Genomic DNA, 15751 nt, shown 5'->3' with positions numbered 1-15751 from the left:
GTGGACATCTTCCAGGACGTTAAGGATGAGATCAGTCACATGGTCTTGGAAAAAGTGGGATCCACAGGAATCATCTAAAAATACACAATATAAAAAAATATAAAAATGTGTATAAAAATGTATAGAATAAATAAAAGGAATAGAAAAGTTCAACAGATTAACTAAAATGGTGCAAAATAGATATAGAATATCTAGATATTCTAAATAAGTGCACATAATTATGGAAGAGCTATTATCCCAAAAGTTGTCCTTTATGGAAAATGGATAATAAAGTAAAGAAATGACAAATTAGATAAAAATAACTACTGTTTAAAGGTTTGGGGTCTTTTAATGTTTTTGAAAATCTCTAATGCTGCATCAAGCATGCATTTATTTGATTAAAAATAGAGTAAAACCAGTAAATTGTGAAATATTATTACAATTAAAAAATAACTTTTTTTTTTTTTTATTTTAATATATTTTAAAATGTACTTTATTCCTGTGATGACAAAGCTGAATTATTACTCCAGTCTTCAGTGTCACATGATCCTTCAGAAATCACTCTAATAATACTATAATGATGATTTGTTGCTCAATAAACAATTCTTATTATTATCAATGTTGAAAACAGTTGTGCTGATTAATATTCTTGTGGAAACTGATACATTTTTTTTTTTTTAGGATACTAAAAATATAGATTGCAGGATACAAAAGAACATCATTTATTTGAAATATAAATCTTTTGTAACATTAAAAATGTTTTTTCTGTTACCCTTTTTTAATGTGGTACTGTGTCTTGGCAGAATAAAAATAGTAGTTAAGTTAAAAAAAAAAACTTAAAAAAAATAAATAATAAAACTTACTGTCCCCAAACTTTTGTAAGGTAGTTACATTTACATTTGAGCTTGTCATATTCAGAGCCCTTGCATTTTTTGTTTATTACTTGAGGGAAGAGTCTTTATATTTTGATTATATTTTTTCAATATTAGTCTGTTTGTTGAACTTTCTTTTACTTATTTATTTTATACATTTTTTTTTAAATTTATACTATTATTATATGCACTACATGAATGCTTCAGCAGTGCTGTTCTCCATCACAGTCATGCCAATAAAGCTAAAAGCAATAAAATAAATAAAAGCAATAAAGCTCTCCTCAACCTTCTTGATGAAGATCCCAAGCCTCTCATGAAGCACTTACCCACATCAGCTGTTTTCTCTTGAGTCTCTGTGTCTGGGAATGTGTGTGTCAAATTAGAGCACATCCTAAGCCCGGTGAGTGTGTTTGCTGTACCGCAAAGAACCTCTCTCAGTATGCACACTCTTTGGGTTTGAACCTCACAAAACATCCTGAGGATCTGAAAAAGCCTTGTGTGAAGTCCAGCTGAATCTCTATGGTCTGTTTCTTCTCTTGCTTTCGCTGGTTGCAAAAGTCCTCTCAGTTCCTCGGCGGCTTTGTGTAAGAGGTTTAACAGATTGTTCTCTTGCGAGAGTGTTAGCTGACTGGCTGGATCTGCCATATTTTCAAATGTGTTCCCTGAAAGCCTTGGAGCATAAACTAAGGATTTGATTATTAGTAGAGAAAAAGCAGATTATACACAGTAGATTTTCCTCACTGTCTTTCCTTCTCTCACTGGTAAACCCAGTATTTACCACCCCAGACCTGTAAAATAGGGTCGTCATGGCAAACAGAAGGCGTGACAGGACACAAAAGCGACTGTAAAAAAAAAAAAAGAGTAATGTGTACATCTTTGAATGAGGCACAGATACTATAGGCAAATATGCAAATACTCTGTATTGGTAAATGTAGTGATATATTAAATATATACTCACAAAGACTGCATTTATTTGATGAAAAATACAGTAAAACTCATATATTCATGTATGATCTGAGAAAGATATTTTAAATAAGCCGCAGACATTGTAGATGACTAAATGCAATGAAATTTGAAATAGCTTTCACTTCATCACCAAATGAAAACACACATGTAGGTTCCAGTATAATTAACCTCTCTGGCATCTTGACATTATTTAATCTAAGGGAAATTAAAACATGTTGGGCTTTCAGAACCATCATGTGGTCAAATGAAACTACTGTAGACAACCAAACACTCGTGGACCATTAAGAATATTGCGCACAAAATGGCAAAGATCTAGTTCTAAAGTTCTAAATTAGCTGTCTTTACAGTGTCTTTACAGAAGCATTAAGTGGAAAGTGGAGTTTTTCTGTATTATGGACATCATCGTTTAGAAGAATCTCTTTTCTCCAGTGAACCACATGTCCAATAAGACCTGACATCACACAATCTAAAATAAGAGCAGGGTATATAATGACCTTTTTTTTTTTATTTTAACCTGGAAATTAATATAAAGGTTATCTGAAAAATATTTCAGATTCCTTGTTGTAGGCCTACCTTCATTGCAAAAACAAACACAGAGAAATGAAAATGCTGGAATTCAGCGCCATCATGTGGTCAAATTATTGAATTGCGCTTAAATATTGGAGTTGAAAAAGCTTTCATGACAACTATTATTTGTCAGGCTTGTTCTTTTATACGTTATCTTTCATATTACATCACTGTCATGGCTGTACATGAGTGTTTCTTCAACTTCAGGCACTTTTATGTCCGAGTGGGTGTTTATTAAAACAAACAAAATTATGCCTTTTTCTTATTACATTATGAAAGTCACATTAAAAACTTTATTTTCATGCATCCCATACCATCTTGAGACAAAACAATGGCACTGACATAATTTAAGATATGTCAGAGCAAGTTGCTTTTAGTTAAAAAAGCTCAAACAAGTATTTTAGTCTGGGACTAGGTCAGTGGCGTAGCAAGTAAGCCCAGGGCCCATATGCACATTTTTTTACGGGCCCTTGGCTTCGCGGACTTTAATATGAATAAGATATCATCACTAACAACACTTATATCCAGAACTCCATCATTTTTTTACTTTGCATTGCGGATCTATTTTAAAAAATTATCAAACAAACCCGCTTTTCAACACAGTCTACGCTTGAATTCGACCGATTTGACTTTGGAATTTCAGAATGATCATAGCATCATTTCAGATGCGATGAGTCCGAAGATTATTCCAGTTATGAATTAATTATTCTGTCAATGCACATGTTTTATTCATAATAAATTTACTAGAAGTTTCTTCTCTAAATTTGTTTCCATTACATTGTATGTGCATTTTATTTCGTTGAATATAAAGTAGGCCTATCCACCCCAGCAAGAGTACGAGTTACATTTATTCAAATTTTGTGCAGTATCTTAAAATGTGCAAACGTAGTAATTTTTTCAGAAAATCAATAAGACTCATTTAAAATTCTGTATTACTGACATTATTGCATGCATACGTTTCAGAAACCCGCTTTAAAAATGACAGAAAAGCAAATACCGGTCAGATCATCGCTAAGATATGGCATGGACCATTTTATGGTTCATTTATTCAGATTCTTAATGATTGTACATTTAACATAGATAGGCTATAACAAGTTATTGACAACATTATTTCTATTATACTTCATTTTTTTTCTGAACACACGTGCGAGGCTGCAGAAAGACGCGTTCGGCGTGTGCACTGCGCACTATCTAATGGACTTTTGTTTTCAAGCACTCAATTCACTCTCGCATGGGCTGTTTTCAGTACACACACTGTCCGTGCCATCACAAAAATTGGGCTGGGCTGGGGGGGGTAGAGTATCTGATTTTAACCATACTTAAAGGGATTGAACACAAAAGAAGATCTTTTAAAAAATGTTTGTAACCAAACAGTTGATGGGCCCTAAAGAAAGAAGAAAAGAAAAAAAAGAAAAGAGTAATCTAACAATTAGATTTGTAAATGTACTTAGCCCAGCAGCTGTATGCTCTGTGGTTGGGTTGACCTGAAATGTATTCCTGCAGAATCCGTCGCTGGAGGCGCATCAAGCTGCAACATGCAGAAAGAGTGAGAGACTGTGTTAGTGATTCAAAGACTAAGAAAGAGACAATTTCAAACTGATTTCAACATAATCGTATTTATTTATTATTATTTTTTTTTTAAATTGTAATTTAATATACCTGATGATCTGGGCGTGTGTCCCACGTGTTTATTGTGGTGTTGTATTCAGGCGCGGTTGGTTGGGCACTAGCCGCGTCAGCATGGCCTGGCGCAGGTAGGCGTGGAGAGCCGCGCGCCTAGACTCGAAATCCGGAACGGCTGCTTGATGGGAAGAAACTACGGCTTTCAAACCATGCAGATAGTGACAACTTCTCGTCAGAAAGTAACAGCGCCAGTTTGACAACAAGGAGGCTGCTCACTGTTTGAGGTATGTTTCTAGAAAATACCTGCTTAATTTCCCCTAACAACTCTTGAGAGATTTCGCTTTCAGCGCGTCACTTTTAGCGCGTCACTTTTGTTCATTTCGTTATGAAATTGTGTTATTGTATTTAAATGTTCACAAATCTTGTTAGCCTTTGTAAACTGGGTTACAAACTTTAGTTTTGTAGTGTGTTTTGCTCATACACTCCTTGTGTAAACACTCCCTCAACCTGTTGATGTTGCGCTCATTTACTACCATCAAAACAAAATAAGTGCCTAGTTGAAGAAATATACATAGCCTACACTAAGTGCAAGTTTTCACGTATCTTCTAGCTTCCTAAATAGTTTGTACGTTAATGATAGCATTTGTCTTGTTATCAGAAGGAGATTTTGGATGTTGTTTTAGCCAAGTTAGAACTGAAGGCTTACATGTATTTTACATAAATAAACTTATGTGTCATACTTAAGTTGTGTGTGTGTGTGTGTATGTATATATGTATATATGTATATATATGTATATATATATATATATGTATATATATGTATATATATGTATATATATATATATATATATATATATATATATATATATATATATATACACACACATACATTTACACCGTAAAACATGGCAAAGAATGTGTTTCTAAAAGTTGGACTTTGCTCTTTAGTGTTGGATATTTATGAGAGAGAAATTCCTGGTATGCATGACTCAGTGTACAGTAAGTGTAAAATGGAGACAGCAATGTAAGCGATACAAAAATGTTCACCAAAAAGGAAACTTCTGGAATCACATTACCTCATAATGTTCCAAAACCTGTAATACTTTATACTGAGGAACAGAAAAGGAGATGTTTGGCGGAATTACATACCCCCCCTTTTACTTTCATAGACTGTCGTTCTGCCTAACATCCTTTTTTGTGTTTCACAAAAGTTGTGGAATAACATGAAGTTGAGTAATGCCAGGTACACACTGTGTGATTTTCATGGTGCGTTCAAGTCATGTTGAGCTCAAGCTTATTGGGAGCATCAGCGAGAAACGTGGTAGAATACCACACTATTTATAGGTATTTAGTAGTGGCATTGTCAAGCTTTTTTATTTACAAAAGAATAATCTAATTCCCTGCACAAAATATAATAGTATTGTAATATGACATGTAATGATAAAGTTTACAGTTGCTTCGTAAAGTAATTAAAACCATTAAAAAGCAAAACACACCGGATGCACATTCTTTGTTCATCATTTTCTAGAAGTAGGGTTTAAAAACTTTGCAGTATTTTTGTGTAAGAGAATGTACACCACCATTTTGTTCTAACGAAAGTGACTTGAACGCACCTGACATCGTAAACACGACTTTCCAACTTGTAAATATGAACTTCCCAGTAGGACTTTAGCCATGATTTTCACTCACCGACAGTTTTGAGGAAATCGCTGACAAATGCCTGAAATCAGAGGCAAATTGATGCTTGTTAATGTGTTACATTAAATATTACATGCTAAATATCATGGACAGCTGTATGCTATGGACGCTTGTTTCCACCACTAAATAAAAAATATAAAAGGTAATTGCCACTTTTTATCTCACAATTCTGACTTTTTTTCTCAAAATTGTGACATAAACTTGCAATTCTGACTTTTTTCCTCAGAACTGTGAGTTTATCTTGCAATTCAGACTTTATAACATGCAATTGTGAGTTATAACGTCAGAATTGTGAGTTATGAAGTCTGAATTGTGAGATATAAAAATCACAATTCTGAGAAAAAAAGTCACTTTATAACTCGCAATTGAAATTCGCAAAAAAGTCAGAGGCACGCGAAAAAAAAAATTACTTGCGAGTTTAGGAAAAAAAGTCAGAATTTTGAGTTTATATCTTGCAATTCTGATTTATTTCTCGCAATTGCAAGTTTATATCCTGTAATTCTGACTTCTTATTTTCAGAATTTACAGAATGTAAACTCGCAAAATTGTGAGAAAAGGTCAGAATTCTGAGATAAAAAGTCACAATTACCTTTTTATTTTTTATTTAGTGTCTGAAACAAGCTTCCATAGTATGCAGCATACTGACAGCATGCCAAATATCTAAACCTGTCTGCAACTGGAGGTCCAGCAATGTGAAATTAGTTTTGATTGGAAATTACATCAGCGATAGTCTGGTGTACATCAGTGACGACCTACAGCCAATTAGAGAGCAAGATACAGGGCAAGGAAAAGTTCAGGGGGAGGAGTCATAGATCTGCAACAAAACTTAACTTTTCCACACAGACAGCTTGGATTACAAGCTTCTTGTGGGCTATGATTTTAACAGGAAGAAATCCAACTGTCTCATGCATTACATTATTTCCTGTATCGCTTCTGGCGTGTGATTGTTTGTGAAACGCAATCTGTAGACCAGACAAAGTTGTTGGCGATTCTTCCTATTGAAATGTTGTGTAATGTGTGACCGCCTGTCACTGATCTATTGTGCAGACAACAGCAACTAAATAGTATACTCAGACAGTCATGCAGTGTGAGAAGAACAGCGTGCAGTGTTTACCCAGCATTATTAAAAAGAGATTTTTGGGTGAACTGTTCCTTTAAGCAAATTCTTTGTGTACATTCCTCTTACTGTAATCACTTTGCATTTACACTCTGGCACGGGCCTACATGCTTGTGCTTGTTATGAAGACTAGTACTGCAGCATTTTTGCAGGTGAAAGAGGGACATTTCTCCACATAAATAATATGCTATGTTTAGGAAAAGTAAAAAAGAAAGTTGAAAGTTTAGCCTTCTTTTTATTTTGTGAAGCATGTTGGGTGTTCCAGTGCATTCAGATTAATATTCCCTACTCATAATGATGAGCAATTGGTTGAACCTGTTTGTACTTGTAGAATGAACTTAAAATGCTTTTGCATTCTTGGTTTTGAGCTTTCAAGAAGCATAACTTTTTGTTGTCTCTGTTGGTTTTGTTTGCTGAACCAAACGTAGACTGCCTGTAAAAACAAATTTTGAATTATTATATTGCTATGAAGTGCTTAGGCCCAAAAATATGCATAATAACATTCCTGAAGAAATTGATAATTTTCTGAATGCATAAATCAGAGCAAGTGCAATTTAGAGTTTTGATTTGTTGTGATTCTTTGAAGACATCAATGCTTTAATTTTCAACATTTTGTTTTCACAACATTTGAGTTGTGTTTGGGTGTTGGTTTTTAAAGGATTAGTTCACTTTCAAATGAAAATTAGCCCAAGCTTTACTCACCCTTTAATGAATATCCTGACGCATCCAAACTTTATAATGGCAGTGGCAGGGGTCATGAGTACGAGCTGAAGAAAGTGCTTCCATTCACATCTATCCATCATAAACGTTCTCCACACGGCTCTGGGGGGTTAATAAAGGCCTTCTGAAGTGAAACGATGCGTTAAAAAAATATCCATATTTAACAAGTCAGGGCTCGACAATAAGGACTGCCCGATGGCCCGGGGCCAGTGTGAACGACGCTCGGGACAGTAGACGGAACGGTCACTTGCCCGATCGGGCCAGTGCTGTAGGGTGTGCGTTATATATCGTCTATGATATCGTAATTGTTGATTTAACGATCTGATGTTATCGAGTATGTCCCTCACTTTACAAAAACACACCCAAATGAGTGCACACATGCACTACATGATGTTGTCTAGTAGGTTAAACTAGTGCACGTGCATATTAAAGTGTGCTCTTTCACTGCGTGATTTAGTCTATTAAAATGCCTTTAGAATGCCCCAGAATTCAAGATAAGGGGCAATAATGACCCTGTATATATTTCATATTTATATAATTTAATATAGTTAACCAATATTACACAAAGAGCGCTGTTTTCGTCCAAATATTAGGATAATTACAAATGTGATATTGATCTTATTCAGCGTACAGTTTAATGAACAAGAACTTAATATCAAGTGACTTACATTTTAGACACCAAATTGTCTGTTTCACTGTATTTCGCCAATGAAAATAGTTCCAAAGTCCACAGAATTGTTTTGCATCTCTGAGCAACACTTCCTGAATGAATCAGCCGCTTGAATGAATCGGTTGAATCTCAATGACTCGCTCATTAACAGTGATTCGCTGCCACCTAGTGGCGGGTTTAATTTCACATTTAAAGTGTCTTCATTTAAAAAAAAAAAAAAAAAATTTAAAATAACTTTTATTTAATGTTTTATATTTACAACATTAAAAACATTTTTATGCATCTGTAACTGCTCTTGACTGATTAACTGATTAATAAAGTTTAATCTATTCTATAGTTATGTAGTTATACATTTAGATTTAAATTTCTGTACCTGAAAATCTCCTGTTTAAACCTACATGAAAAACTTGCAAAGCACCATTTTTTTTTTCATTTATAGGTTTGTTCTGTTGTATTTATTTGTGCTATTACTTGTAATTTGATTATTTGTTACTATTTTATTACTTACTGTTTATTTGTCTAATAATATTTAAAATTTAAGTGAGTTAATCTAGTAGCTTTTGGTGTCATAACCCTATTTACTGAGGTTAAATGTAACAAAGACAAAGAAACCAATAACTATGCTCATTTTATAGGCCCATTTTCTTGTCTTTTTCTTTTGTTAATTTTTTGTTGTGGGGCCAGTGAAAATTTTGACGGGGCAAGTAAAAATTTGAACCACTGGCCCGACCGGGACAGTAGAAAAAATCCTTAGCGTTGAGCCCTGCAAGTTATGAAGTAAAATATCTAGCTTCCTCTTCCAGACTGCCTTCCCTATTCAACGTACGAAGAAAGCGTAACTGCTGTTTCGCAGAAGGTCTTTATTAACCCCCAGAGCTGTGTGGAGAACGTTTATGAATGTGGATGGAAGCAATTTCTTCAGCTCATACTCTTTTGTAATGCTTACTGCCATTATAAAGCTTGGATGCGTCAGGATATTTATTAAAGGTCCCATGACATGCTACTTTTTGGATGCTTTTATATAGGCCTAAGTGGTCCCTAGTACTGTATCTGAAGTCTCTTTCCCGAAATTCAGCCTTGGTGCAGAATTTCAGCCACTACAAGCAAGTCCCACAATGAGCTTTCCTCAGGACGTGCCATTTCTGTGTCTGTAGCTTTAAATGCTAATGAGGAGGAGAGAGGCGGGGCAAGGTGGAGGGTGGGTGTGGCCTTAACCAGTTCGCGGCTACGGTACCATGTGCTAATGTTGACAGTGGATGTATCGCAGTGGCTTGTAGACACGCAGCCGTTCAAGCTTTTCAGTTTGACCCAGAATCTTATCCGGATGGAGAAGCACCAGATGAAGTTGCAACTCAGCGTCTACAGCAGGATGTCTCCGAATGGTTAGTTTAAAACATTGTGTCTGGATATGTTACTTTAGTTGGTTTATGTATGCTGTTACAGTTATAATCATGTAGCTAATGCTAGCCTACATTGTTGGCTCTTCATGTTGCTCTGATTTGCTATCATATATATATTTTATATATATACTTTAACCAGCGCAACTAAATTAGTCAGACCTCTGCCATTATTACAAATACCTTTTCGGATAGGTGCTGTTGTGGAAAATGTGCTACCATGCCAACATCATTTATTTGTTTACATATTTTATATTTCATAAATCTTAAAGGTGCCATCGAATTGAAAATTGAATTTACCTCGGCATAGTTGAATAACAAGAGTTCAGTACATGGAAATGACATACAGTGAGTCTCAAACTCCATTCAGTCTCAGACCTCCTTCTTATATAAATCTTATTTGTTTAAAAGACCTCAAAAGAACAGGCAAATCTCAACATAACACCAACTGTTACGGAACAGTCGGGATCATTAATATGTATGCCCCCAATATTTGCATATGCCAGCCCATGATCAAGCCATTAGACAAGGGCAGAACGTCTGAATGTGCACAGCTGAATCATCAGACTAGGTAAGCAAGCAAGGACAACAGCGAAAAATGGAAGATGGAGCGATAATAACTGACATGATCCATGATAACATGATATTTTTAGTGATATTTGTAAATTGTCTTTCTAAATGTTTCGTTAGTATGTTGGTAATGTTAAATGAGGTTAAAGTTACCATCGTTTATTACTGTATTCACGGAGACAAGAGTCGTCACTATTTTCATTATTAAACACTTGCAGTCTGTATAATGCATAAACACAACTTCATTCTTTATAAATCTATCCAACAGTGTGTAATGTTAGCTTTAGCCATGGAGCACTATTAAACTCATTTCAGAATCAAATGTAAACATCCAAATAAATACCATACTTATGAGATTAGACATGCTGCATGATGAACAATTTGTGAAGATCCATTTTGAGGGTTATATTAGCTGTGTGAACTTTGTTTATGCAGTGATCGAGTCGAGAGACAAATAAGCAACCAGGCCTGTGAAAACAAGCCCAAAACAGGCGACTTTTTCTACAGAGCCCCCCTAGGTTCCGGTAAGAGAAAAATAAATAAACTCTGTGCACGGTTTTACAATCCGTGGGGACAGATTTTAAACTGTGGGTACAGATTGTCAATTTACATCCATGTAGACAGATTGGTAAACTGTGCGCAGTTTTACGAAACTGCACACATGGTACAGTTTATTTATTTTCTCCCCCCTGAGCTTCAGGACAATGACCACAAGAGGGAGTTAAACCACCTTTTAACCACCTTTTAACATTATTTAACATTAGAAACATTAGAAAACTTCTTCCTGTATTTCGCCCACATTGTCCCAGGCATTGTTCCTTCAAAAAACTCTTCTACAGTCCAGTCAGTCACCATCAGTCGCAACTCGCGCGCATTCATTTAAAGTTTACGTCACTCACTGACGACGTTTTCCTAACCAGAAAAAAACAAAACAGATTGCCCTGCTCTGCCTCTGATTGGCTAGTACTCGTTGCCATCTGGGTCAGAGCCAATTGACCCTTCGCCGGGAGATTGATTGACAAGCGATCTAAATCTTTCCGCGTTTGAAACAACATTCAATTCTCATGTTCACTCATGTTTATTTGACGCTATAAATGGACTAGTAGGAAGAGATGATCGGTTTATGAGCCTCTTGAGCTGAGGCGCTAGCAATCCGTCACGACCATGGTCACAATTAAAGAGCCACAAAACGGGTTTTATTGTTTGAATTTCTTTAATAACTACACCGTCTGAAAGCTGGGACTTTGTTTAATATCATAAGTAACCTGCTCTGTCTCGTCTGTCGACGTGTTGTCAGTATCCTCTTTGCTCCACGATGTATTTTTTCACTGCGTTTGGTGTGACAGCGCCACGGCTTGTCGGACAAAGCAACAGTAACTAAGGGGGGCGGGTCTTTGCGAAGGGCCAATTAGAAGCAGGATGTGGGTGGGGAAAAACTCCTGTGTGTATGGGGAAAGGGGAGGACAGAGAGAACAGGCTAGACAAACTCCTACATTTAAATAACATATAGAAAATATCTGCTTGACAGCTTATTATGGAGCTGGGATCAAGCCCAAATAAGCAATTACACTTTAGAAACAAGCCTGAAAAAACGTGACACGCGACTACCAATATTTGTAAGCGACTTTACAGAAAAACAAGCCCAAAGTCGCTTATAATAAGCGGACTTGGCAACACTGTGAATGAACTGAAATTAAATAAAATTAATAAAAGTGTTCATTTGTACATCAAAACACTGAGCAACGGCTTCGCTCGTTTACAAGGCATGATGTCTCTTAAGGAAAAAAAAATTTGCGCTCGAATCTCACGGTAGTAGCTCATTTTCTCATGGGCGGGCAAAGCAGAGAAAGGGGAGGTAACCTTTCCCCGTATGACGACATATAGGGAAGATTCCAGATTGGGCCGTCTGAGCTTTCATTTTTTTCTCAATTTACCCAGGGCTCGGTTTACACCCATTGCCTTTTCTAGCCAGTGGGGGACCATATGCAGGCTAGGGGAACTCATATTAATGTTAAAAAAACTCATAAAGTGAAATTTTCATGCCATGGGACCTTAATATTTCTATCAGTGTTCATCAGAAAGAAGAAAATCATACACATCTAGGATGACTTGATGGTGAGTAAAGCTTTTGGTAATTTTTATTTTAAAGTGATTAATCCTTTTAAATGTCTTGAGTTTTGATGGATTCAAGCTTTCATCAGACAATAATTAATTGCACAAAACACAAACCATGTTTATCCTTCCTGCGAATTAAACTGTATTAAATGTAGCCTGATTCTAATGTTCTTTTACCTTTGGATAGTTTTTTTTCATGTTTTTTTGAGGGATGAGATGCAACCTGTTGGCATCTGAATTATTTGCCTGCTTCTACTAAGTGACAGATGAATTTGTAGCCAGTACAACAGATGTTGAAAATATTTCTCCTTCCTTAAAAAAATTCTTGCAATAACGATGCCCAGCTATATGGTTAGATTTTATCATTTGCATATGACCTGTTGTCTGTGACTGTATCTGTAACAGGGCACATCTGCAACTCATTTCAGGGTGGAAACAAGTGAATTGCTGCATTAGTGGGATATGCTATGCTGCTGCGTAATTCAAGAAATATATGTGCCCATGTCTGAACTGGTAAAACACTAATACATGTCAGTGCAGGTTTAGAGGCTGTGAAAGCAGTGGTTTGTGCCAAAGACGTGATCTTTAGCCAGTTACCCAGACACATATTTTCAGATCTGAAAAACCTGATTTGTTTAAAGCTTAAATTGATCTGAACAAAAGCAGCCTTTTATGTTTAGTGAACAATACCTTGCAGCGTGGCTACTAGAATTACTTTTAATAAATCTTCTGGTACAGATTGGTTGTATTTAGTAAAATATATTTAGTAACCTAATCCAGTGGATAAGTGTATTGCAGTAATGGGTAACAATAAGGTAAATTAGTTAACATTAGCTAACTACATTAGTTAACATGAACTAATAAGGAACAGCATTTGTTAATCTCTGTTAATGTTAATTTAAACATTTACTAATTTTACATTATTAAAATCAAGAGTTGTTAAAATTCGTTTATGCACTGTCAAGTAACGTGAACAAACAACAACTGCTGTATTTTTATTAGTGGTGGGCATAGATTAATTTTTTTAATCTAGATTAATCTCACTGTAATCTTGGAATTAATCTAGATTAATCTAGATTAAAATGGGTCATTTGAATTCTGCCGAAAACATTCAGAATATGTGTGCTACCCAAATAATGACTAAAAGTAATCCGCCATTTTGTCCGACAAAGCAGTCAGGAGTTAGAAGATTAACCTCGGTGGAGTTAAACCTGAAAAAATTGTGTATATTGACATCTTTCTGCATTTGAAACAACAGTCATTCTCATGTTCATTCATGTTTATTTGATGCTATTAATGGACTCGCAGTAAGAGATGATCGGTTTACGAGCCTCTTGAGCTGAGGCGCTACAGCAATCTGTCACGACCATGGTCACAACATATTAAAGAGCCACAAAACAGTTTTTATTGTTTGAATTTCTTAAAAAACTAAACTTAAAGCTGGGACTTTGTTTAATATCATAAGTAACCTGCTCTGTCTTTTCTGTTGACGTGCTGTCAGTGTCCTCTTTGCTCTGTGATGCATTTGTCACTGTGTGTGGCGTGACAAAGCAACAATAACTAAGGGGGGCGGGTCTCTGTGAAGGGTCAATTCGGCTATGTATACATCCGCGCTAAAATATCAAGGTGAAAGTCATCATAGCTTGCGTAGTATAGACCCAGCCTCCAACCCAACTTTGAGAATAGATTAACGGCGATATTTTTTTTATCGCCCGATAAAAGTCTCACGTTAACGCAGCACGTTAACGCTGATAACGGCCCACCACTAATTTTTATTAACTAATGTTAACAAAGACTAACAAAATACAGTAACAAATGTATTGCTCATGGTTAGTTCATGTTAGTTAATACATTATCTAATGTTAATTAATGAACCTTTTATTGTAAAGTGTTACCCAGTAGTGGATTATAATTTCCATTTTATTACTTTTTTGGCTTTTCTTTTTGGTGCTATATATCCCAACTAAAAAAAATAAAATAAAACAAAACAAAACAAAACAAAACAAAACAAAACAAAAACAACAACTAAAAAACAGTGTTTCAATCTATTTGTTCCTAGTGGGTATGGAAAGTATTGAGACCCCCTTAAATTTTTCACTCTGTTATATTGCAGCCATTTGCTAAAATCATTTAAGTTCATTTTTTTCCTGTACACACAGCACCCCATATTGACAGAAAAACACAGAATTGTTGACATTTTTGCAGATTTATTAAAAAAGAAAAACTGAAATATCACATGGTCCTAAGTATTCAGACCCTTTGCTCAGTATTTATTAGAAGAACCCTTTTTTTGGGAAAGATGCAACAAGTTTTTCACACCCTCTGCCATTCCTCCTTGCAGATCCTCTCCAGTTCTGTCAGGTTGGATGGTAAACATTGGTGTACAGCCATTTTTAGGTCTCTCCAGAGATGCTCAATTGGGTTTAAGTCAGGGCTCCGGCTGGGCCATTCAAGAACAGTCACGGAGTTGTTGTGAAGCCACTCCTTCATTATTTTAGCTGTGTGCTTAGGGTCATTGTCTTGTTGGAAGGTAAACCTTCGCCCAGTCTGAGGTCCTGAGCACTCTGGAGAAGGTTTTCGTCCAGGATATCCCTGTACTACACTGTACTACAACCAGTCGTCCTGTCCCTGCAGCTGAAAAACACCCCCACAGCATGATGCTGCCACCACCATGCTTTACTGTCGGGACTGTATTGGACAGGTGATGAGCAGTGCCTGGTTTTCTCCACACATGCCACTTAGAATTAAGGCCAAAAAGTTCTATCTTGGTCTCATCAGACCAGAGAATCTTATTTCTCACCATCTTGGAGTCCTTCAGGTGTTTTTCAGCAAACTCCATGTGGGCTTTCATGTGTCTTGCACTGAGGAGAGGCTTCCATCGGAGCACTCTGCCATAAAGGCCAGACTGGTGGAGGGCTACAGTGATGGTTGACTTTCTACAACTTTCTCTCATCTCCCGACTGCATCTCTGGAGCTCAGCCACAGTGATCTTTGGGTTCTTCTCTACCTGTCTCACCAAGGCTCTTCTCCCCCGATAGCTCAGTTTGGCTGGACGGCCAGCTCTAGGTAGGGTTCTGGTCATCCCAAACGTCTTCCATTTAAGGATTATGGAGGCCACTGTGTTCTTAGGAACCTTAAATGAGCTCTATGTAGTAATGATACCCAGTGTTCAAAATAGGTACTGCAGTCCAAATTCAAAATATTGTTTGGCCCGCCCCCTCGTTCAAAGACGTGGTTGCCAGCTACAGTAGGGAGCGCAATTCACAATGAAAGCTAGGAGACTTACACACTGTAAGCTGATGAGTTGATTTATCTGTTTTAATATGCTGTTGTTCATAGATTTTTAGATGGTTGCAGAGGCTTTTTAGGTCAGGCAGAATCTGTGATTCTCTGACCCAGTATGTTTGCTGGTTTCCATGGCTGCAATACGTGGTGTTTTCCGCCAACTGGCAACCTG

At 36.4% G+C, this 15751-nt stretch overlaps 1 protein-coding gene across 6 annotated transcripts in view; it reads left to right on the top strand.

Moving 5' to 3' along the window:
- The first annotated feature begins 4133 nt into the window (after positions 1 to 4133).
- Positions 4134 to 15751, top strand: part of arap2 (ArfGAP with RhoGAP domain, ankyrin repeat and PH domain 2) — a 121662-nt gene continuing 110044 nt past the window's right edge. For 5 of the 6 annotated variants that reach the window (XR_010896501.1, XR_010896503.1, XR_010896504.1 and 2 more), the window contains exon 1: positions 4134 to 4291. The gene's annotated coding sequence lies outside the window, so the exon portion shown is untranslated. The remainder of the gene's footprint in view (positions 4292 to 15751) is intronic. The other variant, XR_010896505.1, reaches the window with a different exon arrangement.

This window comes from Chanodichthys erythropterus, chromosome 11 (assembly GCF_024489055.1).
Source record: "Chanodichthys erythropterus isolate Z2021 chromosome 11, ASM2448905v1, whole genome shotgun sequence".
NCBI lineage: Eukaryota > Metazoa > Chordata > Actinopteri > Cypriniformes > Xenocyprididae > Chanodichthys > Chanodichthys erythropterus.
Note: the sequence above shows the minus strand (reverse complement) of the source record. Positions and strands in the feature narration are given on the sequence as shown.